Source organism: Boleophthalmus pectinirostris, unplaced genomic scaffold (genome assembly GCF_026225935.1).
Source record: "Boleophthalmus pectinirostris isolate CB_2022bp ecotype Guang Dong unplaced genomic scaffold, ASM2622593v1 HiC_scaffold_21, whole genome shotgun sequence".
NCBI lineage: Eukaryota > Metazoa > Chordata > Actinopteri > Gobiiformes > Gobiidae > Boleophthalmus > Boleophthalmus pectinirostris.
The window spans coordinates 34,767,391-34,779,761 of NW_026571175.1; the positions used below are offsets into that span (position 1 = coordinate 34,767,391).

The 12,371-nt window shown below is 43.1% G+C and overlaps 1 protein-coding gene across 2 annotated transcripts in view; it reads right to left on the minus strand.

The window, feature by feature from the left end:
• Window positions 1-3,952: 3,952 nt before the first annotated feature.
• Window positions 3,953-12,371, minus strand: part of epb41a (erythrocyte membrane protein band 4.1a) — a 131,943-nt gene continuing 123,524 nt past the window's right edge. For both annotated transcript variants that reach the window (XM_055157500.1, XM_055157501.1), the window contains exon 17: window positions 3,953-4,012. The gene's annotated coding sequence lies outside the window, so the exon portion shown is untranslated. The remainder of the gene's footprint in view (window positions 4,013-12,371) is intronic.

Below are 12,371 nucleotides of genomic sequence, written 5' to 3' on the forward strand. Positions count from 1 at the left end.
CACCACGAAAGGACGAGATCGCAGCTGAAATGAGTTTCCTCCGCAGGATGTCAGGGAGCTCCCTTAGAAACAGATTGAGGAGCTCAGTCACACGGGAGGAGCTCGGAGTAGAGCCGCTGCTCCTTCACATCGAGAGGAGCAGCTGAGGTGCCTCGGGGCATGTCCCACTGGGAGGAGGCCCCAGGGAAGAGCCAGGACACACTGGAGGGACTATGTCTCTGGGCTGGCCTGGGAACACCTCAGGGTCCCCTCAGAGGAAGGAGGAAGTGTGTGTGGAAAGTAAAGTCTGGGAGTCCCTACTTCGACTGCTGCCTCCACAACCAGGCCATGGATAAAGCAGAAGAAAACGGATGATGGATGTTTTAATAGTTTGACATTAATAACCACCTTGAAAAACATGCTTTTTTATGCCGGACAGACACTGTGTGATATTTTTGATGGTTTCACTCAGCCTCAGCTTAAACTGTACGACCAACTCGCAGGGTTTAAAAGTTCACAGCTCACGATTCATGTTCTCACACTAAACTAACGACTTCAGCAGAGCAAAACCCTCACGAGAGGCGACTGGATTTTAAACAGTTTTGATTTTCTTGCGACTTGTGATTGCCGATCAGGAGCTGGTCATGAGGTATTAATCGGTTCTCGTTACCCCATGTTTACAACACGAAGCACGACACACGATTGAGCCAAAAGTCAAGGTTCAATCCCAAAAACAGTCGCATAAGTGAAAAATCAGCTCAAAAATGGCACAGTGTCTCCACAGATCTGATTTATAACTTGGCTTTACAGCAAATAAATGATTCATTCCAACAGTTTCTCTCTCCACCCACTCGCCCCACTTCTCTGTTTACAGTTTTCAATGAATTCAACCTAAAAGTTTAAAACCTGTTTACTCATTTTCAACATTTAACATCGTGTTGGTGGAAATAACGAGACGGAGCTGATTCCTTTGTCTACAATAGCTTTTATTATTCTGTGCATGGTGCTTTGTACACGGTGTGATGGAAACAGAAGATTTAACCTGAAAACAGTTCATGACAAAACAAAGACTAAATTCATAACAAAAGAGACAGTAGGACTTTACAGAAGAGACACAACAGAACTACATGTGTTTTAATCAGGAGCGCAGAGTGGATCGGCCGGAGGGACAGAGTGGACCGGCCAAAGAGCTTACGTCACAAACCGGGAAGACGTTTGGAAACATGCGATGACAACTTCCTGCGGGCTCTGATCGCCGAATTATAGTTCTGTGTCGCCTCAGCGCACACCGCCGCCGTCGCTTTGTCGCCGTTGTTTTTGATTTATGGATCTGCGTTGAGGTTTATGTGCTGCAAAGTAATTCACCTCCACAACACTCGGAGGCTAGGATTTAAAAATGGCGTTCGTGTTTACAAAACGAAGCAGAAAAGTGGAGAACTGGAAATGTATGTCACAGCCTTTATTGTCTGCGTCGCTTTCCCGGGAGCGAGCCTACGTTCTGTCAGAATCTGTGTATCATTGTTCATTTGTTTTTCAATATAAAACCAAAAATAAGAAAATGAAAAAACAACAATTTTTTTTCATTATTTGTCTCCAAAATCAAAATGAAAAAACAGATAATGATTCGGTTTTTTTCAGTTTTAGATTTTGTGTTTAAATGAAAAATGGAAAAAACAGGTAACCAGTTTACGTGACTGCGATGCCGGACTTCTGGACTGCATACGGACTGAACCAGGACTGATCCTGGGGACCAGAGCTGGACCAGCGCGGGACCAGAGCGAACGCCGAGCTTTGACTCAGAGCCTCCGCAGGGTTCGAGCCTCAGCTTCGAGCTCCGGACCTGCCGTGGGCTTTAAGCCGCTGGTCTGGTCTCAGTTTGGTCTTGGTCTGGTCTCGGGCTCAGTCTTGCTCTGGTCCTGCTCTGGTCTCGGTCCTGGTCCGGTCTGGTCTCTGGTCTGGTCCGGTCTGGTCTGGTCCCGGTCTGGTCTCCGTCTGGTCTCCGTCTGGTCCTGGCCTGGTCCCGGTCTGGTCTTGGTCTGGTCTCGGTCTGGTCCTGGCCTGGTCCCGGTGTGGTCCCGGTCTGGTCCTGGTCTGGTCTCGGCCTGGTCCTGGTCTGGTCTGGTCTGGTCTGGTCTCGGTCTGGTCCCGGCCTGGTCCCGGTCTGGTCTCAGTCTCGGTCTGGTCCCGGTCTGGTCTCAGTCCCAGTCCTGGTCCTGGTCTGGTCTCAGTCCCGGTCTGGTCATGGTCTGGTCTCGGTCTGGTCTGGGGTCTGGTCTAGTCTCGGTCTGGTCTCAGTCTCGGTCTGGTCTCTGGTCTCAGTCTCGGTCTGGTCTCTGGTCTCTCTCGGTCTGGTCTCGGTCTGGTATCAGTCTCGGTCTGGTCTCGGTCTCAGTCTCGGTCTGGTCCTGGTCTGGTCTCAGTCTCGTCTGGTCGGTCTGGTCTATCCGTTTTTTTCCATTCTTCATTTAAACACAAAACCAAAAACTGAAAAAACTAATCGTTACCTGTTTTTTTCATTTTTCATTGAGGTCAGACGGTTTCTACGAAGTGAAACCTTCTGATGAATCAGCCTGACAAAATCTAGGAAAAATGAGAAAATGTCTCAGTTTTCTTCATCTCCATGTGATTGTATCGTTCCGTTACGTTTTATCAACAATCACAACCACACCTTCAGTTTTCATCTTTTCCCGCTCTGGGTTCACGCGATTAGAAGAGACGAAATTCGGCGCCAAATTCCAGACGATTCCGAACAGCACATACGTCTGCGGTCTTCATTTTACCGCTGATCACATTTACTTCAGTCGGTCGGCGAGCCCAGAGTCGGGAACTACACCGGAAGTCGTCATCGCATGTTTCCGAACGTCGTCCTTGTTTGCGACGTAAGGACGGAGATAAAAGTGTATCGGCCGAAGGGACAGTGTGTGCTGACACCAGAGACGAGGTTCAACGACGACGTTACGCTCTGGATCGTTACATTCACGTTACATTCATTCGCCGACATCTTCGTCTGAGGTGAGAGAGGCATCGATGGCTTTGCTCATTCGTGATTTTCTAATTTTGAAGAAATAGAAAAACGGGACACTGCTCCGAAACAAAATCTTTTGAGCAGTTACTTTTTTTTTTTTTAACGTAATCAAAACACATTTTTACCCGATAAAATCTTTTGGCTCAATACACACTGTCCGTCAGTAAAAACATGAAAACGCGGAGAGAAAGAGAACTGGGCATGCTCAGTAAACGCCGGTCGGGATCGTTTTTCGTACAAAGTCATGAGTCTACGCGCACGATGCACAACAGAACACAAAATCGGAATAAATAAATAAATAAATAAGGTTGCACTACGACGAAAATAACATGGGAGAATCACTCGGTAATACGTAATCGTAAATACGGTGAGATCAGAAGAGCGCCCCCTGGTTCGATAAAATTCTTTTGTACACATACATTGAAAAAATACTTTTCACATTGAGAGGGAAGAAAAATAAAAGACTTACTGTACAAGAAATGGACTTCGAGAGGGACCTCAAGAAATAGCACCCACAACCCCGACAAAAAACTGCCTTGTATTAATTTTTTTTTTGCTTTTTTCACGACAACGAATTGTGACCGTACGAAAAGTTTGTAGAAAAATAAAGTCGCCGTGGTAACAAGATTAAAAGACCAAATGTCGGTGTAAATGTAGCTAAAACCTCCGCGCAAAACCGGAGAATTCCCGCAAATGTAAACGCTACTCTCATTTCCGCCTTAGAAAAGTTTGGAGTTGGTCGTCAGTCCGGCAGTTGGCAGTGGGCGGAGCCTCTGGATGGGGTGGGTGGAGCTTCCAGAGAGGTGGGTGGAGCCTCCGGAGATGGCGGTGGAGCCTCGTGGGGGATGGTAAAAGGGGCGAGGGGGTAAAATTGGGGCGTTGGCGAGTCTGCGTTGTTTAGTCCGTACTGGCGGGGTCCGGGTGAGTCCGGAGCTGGTCCCTCGGGGTGGGCGGGGTCGTGGTGGTGGTGGTGGTGGGTGGTGAGGGTCAGGTGGTGGGAGAGGGCAGCTGGACCCATCCAAAGAACATTTATGCAGAATAATAAAAGAAGAAAGACAGAGAAAAAATAAAAGTTAGCAATGCAAAACACTGGGAACATACAAAAAGACACGTACATTCGGTTTTATAGAGTGTTTTTCAATTCACTTTACACGGACACTCAAAAAACTCCGATCAAAACCGTGATACTGGAGCTCTTGTGTACGCTCTCAGTTTGTTCGTCTCGGAGCAGAGGAGCCGTATGTTCAGCCCGGGACTCTCCGTGAACACGTCCGTGACTAACGACCTCCTTAATGTGACTGTGTTTGTGGAAGTGGCTTTATGTGAAAGACGCGAGCGAGGGGCCCCCGTTCTGAAGCACAGTGGAACATTTCTAAAGCTGTCAAACTCTTACGTCAAGGTGAAAGCTTTGAGATGGGCCTGACTGCGGGGAGCTGGACTAGTTTCTCAAATCCTTAAAGGTTCATTATGTAACTTTTATTGTGCTGGGCTTGTCTCCCGCTCGTCTCCGTGGAAGTGTTACCGTTTTGTCTTGAATTTTTTACAATATTAAAAAGAGTTTAACAGGCATTTCTTAAATGACAGGTGTTTTTGTCTTGTTTCCGTCAGCTGCTGTCTCCATGGAGATAGAGACAGTAGGTTTAATGCTATAATATGGAACATCCCGGGCAAAGTAATAACATCACAAAATAATATAATAACAAAGAGAAAAACTATATGTAATATCATCATAAATTCAAAAGAAGTAACCCAACCCATGTTCTTCACAGTCAGTTTGAGTTGATGCCGTCAGGCAGAAGGTTCAGGTCCCAAACTGTAAACTGAACAGATTCAAACATTCTTTTGTGCCACTAGCTGTTAATCTGCTAAACTCAAATAGTGCAGTTAAAAAATAATTATAAAAGGCTTAGGGATTGTGCAATCAAAACTGCACATAGGTGTAGGGAATGTGCCATTAAAGCTACACATAGGCTTAAGGAATGTGCAATAATTAAATCTGCACATAGGCTTAGGGAATGTGCAATAATTATAACTAAAACTGCACATAGGCTTAGGGAATGTGCAATAATTATAACTAAAACTGCACATAGGCTAGGGAATGTGCAATAATTATAACTAAAACTGCACATAGGCTTAGGGAATGTGCAATAATTATAACTAAAACTGCACATAGGCTTAGGGAATGTGCAATAATTATAACTAAAACTGCACATAGGCTTAGGGAATGTGCAATAATTATAACTAAAACTGCACATAGGCTTAGGGAATGTGCAATAATTAATAGAACAGAAGAATGCAAGGGCCTGTTAAGGATAATTTAAGGGTCCTGTTGGTGCATCACTCGTGGTCATACTTGGTCTCATATTTACTTTGTTTTATGGTGTTTGTTTATGTGCTGCTTTGTGTTGTGTCGTCCTGTTTTTTGATAAAACATGTTACCCCCTGTCCCAAGACAAATTTCTCCCATGGGAGACAATAAAGGATTATCTTATCTTATCTTATCTTAAGTAGCAATATTAAAAAGTGTCTGGTGACAAATAAGACATAGTTATAAACATAGAAATATAGTAATACTTTCTCTTTTGTTGTTCACTCATCAAAAACACACCTGGAATTGTATTTTGTTTTCCATCCATTGATCCAGAGTCGTTTTCTCTGAGTCTCAAAAATGCCGTGGTTACTTTTTGCCCGGATTGTTACGTCATAGATAAAACTTCAGCACCGGACTCATTCTAATTGTGTTGCTGACAGCAGAGGGAGATCTAATACTTGAATACCTGACTAGAAATGGATGGGTAGTTTATAAAGTTGCGTTTTCCAAATGTCTAGATTATTTTGAATGTGAAATACTTCACAGACACAAAACATAAAAGCAAATTAAAGCCACAAGAATGTGTGATCTGTTGTGTTTGACTTTTGAGTCCATTCACTTCTTTCACTTTTCAAACAAGACATTTTAGAATTATTAATATTGTTTTAAAAAGCCCACCCACTTTTGAACACTGTTATTTATAAGTCCCAGTACATAACACAGTGTTCACGTCCGAAAGTGACTATGGTACACCACAGACTGGATAAAGCAGAGGACTAAGTGAGTCTGACATCACCCACAGCGTTCGGCTCCAGTCAAATGAAGCCGAGTGCCTCTGGCTGCAGATCTGGGTTCGGCAAAATGTGGGGCAGAGCTCAACCTTTGGCTTTGCACTGGTGAGGATCAGGCAACACACTGAAACGTCAATCATACGGCACGGAAATGTTTCACGGCAAAGCAAAACATCTGGTCGTTTTATTTCACACATATACGCATATATATACACACACAGTATATATACTGTATTTTCTGCACTATTAGTCGCTCTGGATTTTAAGGCGCATTGTCATTAAATGGTCTATTTTCTAACGTTTTTCACAAATAAACCGCTTGGGACTTTAAATGAAGCACAACAGTGTGATGGGTGAGTGGTTTTGTTTGTTTGTTTGTTCACGGTGACTCTGGGCTTTGTTCAGTTGTGGCGTGTAGGGAGGGTGTGTCTGGGACCAACGGATTGTCGGCGTGTTCGCAGTGACTCAGTTGTTCAGTCGTGTCTAGAAGCGGCACGTCGCGCTCGCTTTTTCGGTTCGTTCCTCCGTTCCGTTCCTCGTCGGCGTGGAGTGATGAGTGTGTCTGTGGGTGTTTTTCCTCTGCTTGGTCGCCGTCTGCTCCGTGTGTGTTTGCGGCTTTTTAGTTTACTGAAGTCGTGCTGGGACACCTGAGTGGATTCGTGTATAGGCGAGTTTCAGCTGACGTCATTGTTATTAAAAGCCCGCGTTGCTGCTGGGAAATATTTTGTTCGGAGGCAAGAAACACAGTAGCGTCAAACACAGTGCGTAACCTCGTGTATTTATCCCTGATAATGGTAAATTCCTGCTGCATTATCGGATGCACAAATAGAAGCACGGAAGAAGGAAAATGTCTTTTTCGTATTCTGAGTGAAAAGAACCGCTAACGGTGAATTAAACGACTTTCAAACATCCGCAGAGCAAACGTAGAAGATCCTAACAAACCGTGGACTCCAACAAGTTCAACAACACATCGAGACTCTTGGAGGTTTTCATCTTTTCTGCTGTGAATGGCCCAGGAGTTTCCACCAAGTCATTGTGGATATCGCCAAAGTGAATATTTGTCCAGGTAGTTGGCGATTCTGACCAGAAATGTTGGTTTGGTCCACCTTTTGTCGGAGGTTGAAAAGGGTGATTTGTCGTCCGTCGATGCTTATGACCAATTTCTGGTCAAATGGTCTTGGGTCCTCTGCCGTTAGAGTGGATAAATAACCGGGATCAATACCCTTTACGTGCTTTCTCGCTCCGTCCGTCATGTTGAATTAGTGTTTCTTGCTGCCGACCAAAATAATTCCCAGCATGCAACGCGCGCTTTTGTCAACAATGAAACTCGCCTATAGGTCGCTCTGGATTGTGGGGCGCGGTCGATTTTTTGATGGGGTTAGAGGCTTAAGAGCGCGTCTAATAGCCCGGAAAATATGGTACATGGATAATTTAAGTTTTTTTTTTTTTAATTTTCAATGAGAATGACTCAAATATAGTAATAATGTGTAATGTGTATTTTACAGAAACAAAACTTAAAACCACATGGCTCATTTGCATAAACTATAAGCACTGAAAAAAACATCTTGTTCCTTGTGCTGATGTGGTTCAGCTTCTGTCGGACTAAAGGACATGACTCCGCGAGGCTCCTGACTACGGTCGCTGTAATGCTTCGTCAATCCATCAAGCGATGCGGCTTCGTAGTTTACCAAAGTCGTACTAAAACAGTTCACAGATTTTTGAGCACCGTGTACCACATAAAATCGGTTTGAGGTCAGTACACACAACCAGAATTAATACATAAGGCGCACCAGATTATAAGGCGCACACAGTCGATTTTTGAGAAAATTTAAGGATTTTAAGTGCGCCTTTTGGGCTAAAAAATACGGTACTTATCCCAAAACGACTCAAACTATAATATTTTATACTCAGAGCCGTAGTTTTCTATCCGGGTGTCCTATGCACAGATGCTTTGACGTGCCCCTCACCTCGGGCACATCAAGGACCGCGGGGGGAAAGGGTGGGGGATTTCAAACTAAAAAATTCCAAAATAAGGAAGCTGGCTTTGAATTTCACATTTTACAAAGCGTCAGTGTTCTGGTATTATTCGCGCCATCGGTTTGTAAACACAGTAATTACATTTCTGCTTTGTCTGTGTCACAAATGAGTTTGTTTGGGGATGGATCAGTTTCTGCTGAAAGTTTTATTACAAAACAAAAAAAAACATGCCAAGAATTCACTCAAAACAGGAAATGAATGGCATTAGTTAAAGCTCCACTTGAACTGAAAATGCTCATAGTAAAAATCTACGTACATCACTGTATTTGATAGTGATAAAATACACACTTAAATAAATGCTTTTATTTTATTATTGGCTGCAATGTTACGCATTCAAGCTTTAGAGCCGACCTGTTGTGCTTCTGTCTGTTATAGTTATAATCTATGACACCTGTGGATTAATTTTATCTCTTGGATCTTTGGAAATTGCAATAATGATCTAAAACGACTTAATAAAAGAAACATGTCAGGTTTCTTCACTGTTAGAAAACTGTGGCGCCCAATGGGAGTTGGTCGGGTAAATGTCTTCATAACAAACAAACATTTATCTGATGGCTGCAGATTATGTGTCGTTTCAAGGGCGTTTTATGAATTCATTCCAAAATCACAGAGTCTGAGCAGGTCCGAAGTAAGTGAGAGGTGGTTTCATTTTTCAGTTTGTGTCCGTTGTCCTTCTTAGATGATTCTTTAGCGGAGAACAGCGATGTAGAAGTTTGTAGCACATTTCCTTTTGCTCGTTGGTGAAGAGATATTTGTGAGGTCATGTCCGTACATTTTTCCATGGAATATTGTCAGTAGAGTCGGGGTCTCACAGCGCACGAGTAGGGCTCCGTTTGGGAGGTGCACTTATGGTGATAGTCGCTCTTTTTCCGCGGCGACTCATTATAAGACAAGTTTAATTGAAGATGAAGTCAAGATGAAGTTCCTTTTGAAAAGTTTTTCTGTCCTGCCGCTTCCCCAGTTTAGGCTCCTGGCTCCACTAATGACATCACTCTGTTGCAACCAATGAAACAGCGGCAGGTGTAACCCTGTCGTCATCTCACTGAACACATCTCAGAACGATTAATAAACAAAATGTGAACTAAAACGTGTTAAATTAATACTACCGACTTTGGAAAAAATATCGGAATAAATGTATATTTTTGTTGATTCAAATAAAATGGCAAATATTGGTCGGGACTATTTTGTCTTCCCCAAATATTGATTGTGACACGTCTCCACCGTCCCTATGCAAACCTACACCGTTGCCTCATTTGTACTAAAACGATAACGTGACGGTGCTGTGGGCGTGTCGGCGATAAAAAAATAAAAATGGAGATTGAAGAACGTCACCGATGGAGCTGAAACCAGAGGTAGATCTGAGAGATGACGTCTTGAGTAAAGGAGAATAAAGATCTTCAAACACGCACGAATCACTCTAAATACAACTTCAGACTGTCAATAGTAAAAAAAAAAAAGTCAGTTTTGCAGGATAGGGTTTGATTAAAGGCGTGACTCTGAGCTGGGAGGATATGTAGGTGTCTCATGTAAACCTACTGATCGTCTAACACGTGCTGAATGTCTGCAGTTTACATTTAAGCGGCAGAGTGAGGAGACGCAGAGCTGAACAGAGACGCTCGAACGCGCGGCACAAACACGAGGCGTGCGAGCGCGCTGTTTACATACCACACTGTCAGCCCCTCAGCAGCCCCAGACCTGAGCCCCGCGACCGGCATAAACACCAAGATTAAAGCCACATGGCACCGGAGCTCGGAGGCCACACGGAGAGAAGGTGAACCCACACGGAGAGAAGGTGAAGCCCACACGGAGAGAGGGTGAAGCCCACACGGAGAGAAGGTGAACCCACACGGAGAGAAGGGTGAACCCACACGGAGAGAGAGAGGGTGAAGCCCACACGGAGAGAGGAAGGTGAACCCACACGGAGAGAAGGTGAAGCCACACGGAGAGAGGGTGAAGCCACACGGAGAGAAGGTGAAGCCACACGGAGAGAAGGTGAAGCCACACGGAGAGAAGGTGAACCCACACGGAGAGAGGGTGAACCCACACGGAGAGAGGGTGAACCCACACGGAGAGAAGGTGAACCCACACGGAGAGAGGGTGAACCCACACGGAGAGAGGGTGAACCCACACGGAGAGAAGGTGAACCCACACGGAGAGAAGGTGAACCACACGGAGAGAGAGAGGGTGAACCCACACGGAGAGAGGTGAACCCACACGGAGAGAGGGTGAACCCACACGGAGGAGAGAAGGTGAACCCACACGGAGAGAGGGTGAACCCACACGGAGAGAGGGTGAACCCACACGGAGAGAAGGTGAACCCACACGGAGAGAAGGTGAACCCACACGGAGAGAGGGTGAACCCACACGGAGAGAAGGTGAACCCACACGGAGAGAAGGTGAACCCACACGGAGAGAAGGTGAACCCACACGGAGAGAGGGTGAACCGGGTACAGGAACAGCGCGTTCCCTCTGCCTCCTCCAGCGCCTCCGTCAGGCTTCACACAATCTCAGACACAATCTATGTAAATGTAAACACAAACTAGGGCTGGGCGATATGGGTGAAAAATAAATTCTCAATGACGGCAATTTTTTGTCAGAGCAGGGACTATAGTCTTTCAAACGGGAGAAGAATCTATTATTATATCTATCATTCGTTCATTCATTTTTCAAAATAAAACCAAAAATAAGCAAAAAAAACAACAACTATTTTCTTCATTATTTGTCTCCAGAACCAAAATGGACAAACTAAATAGAAATGCTCTTTTACAATTTAACGAATTACTGTAATGTGTTGCTTTTTGCTGTAACGCAGTAATGTTCAACGTTACAGGGAAAAAAAGTGTAATATTTTACTCGGTACAAATGTGAGTAACACAATGCTTTTTTAACCTGGATTGAAGTGGTGGGTTTTTCTTCATACAAATTTGCTAAAATCATCGCGATATCAGCAGCGGTGAAACGCCGGAGATGCGCCCATGTAGACCGTCAGGTGACCGCGAGCGAAAGGACCGACGCAGAACTCCGCTCCAACCTGGTTCAGTTCTGGTTCAGTTCTGGTTCAGCTCTGGTTTAGTCCTAGTTTAGTCCTGGTGCAGTTCTGGTTCAGTCCTGGTTGAGTTCTGGTTGAGTTTTGGCTTAGTCCTGGTTTAATCTTGGTTCAGTTCTGGTTTAGTCCTGGTTCAGTCCATATACAGCGCAAAAGTTCAGGATCTTCATAGTTATTTTGGTGAGAGTAACTTAAAAGTAATGTAAAAGTAATGTAATACCTTACATTTTAAATACAGTAATATTATAATGTAACAAATCACTTTGAAATGTCAGTAACAAGTCATAAATAACACATTACAGTTTTAAAGTCACTTGCCGAACAATGAAAACAGATGTCAGTTTGTTGTATTTAAAGATTCACAATCTGGTCCATGCATCATAGAAAAAGGTGTACCACAGGGTTCTGCTCTTGGTCCCCTCTTATTTTCTATTTTTATTCATGATTTGTCTCAAGTGTGCACAAACTGTCAAATTTATTTACATGCAGATAAATACTGTTATCTATTTTTCATGCCCCAACTTATCTCGGCTCCAAAACTATTTACAGATAGATTTCAGTTCAGTCCAAAACTGGCTGTGAATTAACTTCCTAAAACGTAATATGAAAAAATCTCTCCATCTGTTTTTTACTGTATTGTACTTTATATTACTGTATTGTACTTTATATTACTGTATTGTACTTTATGTTACTGTATTGTACTTTATATTACTGTATTGTACTTTATGTTACTGTATTGTACTTTATTTACTGTATTGTACTTTATATTACTGTATTGTACTTTATTTACTGTATTGTACTTTATGTTACTGTATTGTACTTTATATTACTGTATTGTACTTTATTTACTGTATTGTACTTTATATACTGTATTGTACTTTATATTACTGTATTGTACTTTATTTACTGTATTGTACTTTATGTACTGTATTGTACTTATATTACTGTTGTACTGTTACTGTATTGTACTTTATGTTACTGTATTGTACTTTATTTACTGTATTGTACTTTATACTGTATTGTACTTTATGTACTTATTGTACTTTATATTACTGTATTGTACTTTATGTACTGTATTGTACTTTATGTACTTTTGTACTTTATGTTACTGTATTGTACTTTATATTACTGTATTGTACTTTATGTTACTGTATTGTACTTTATTTTACTGTATTGTACTTT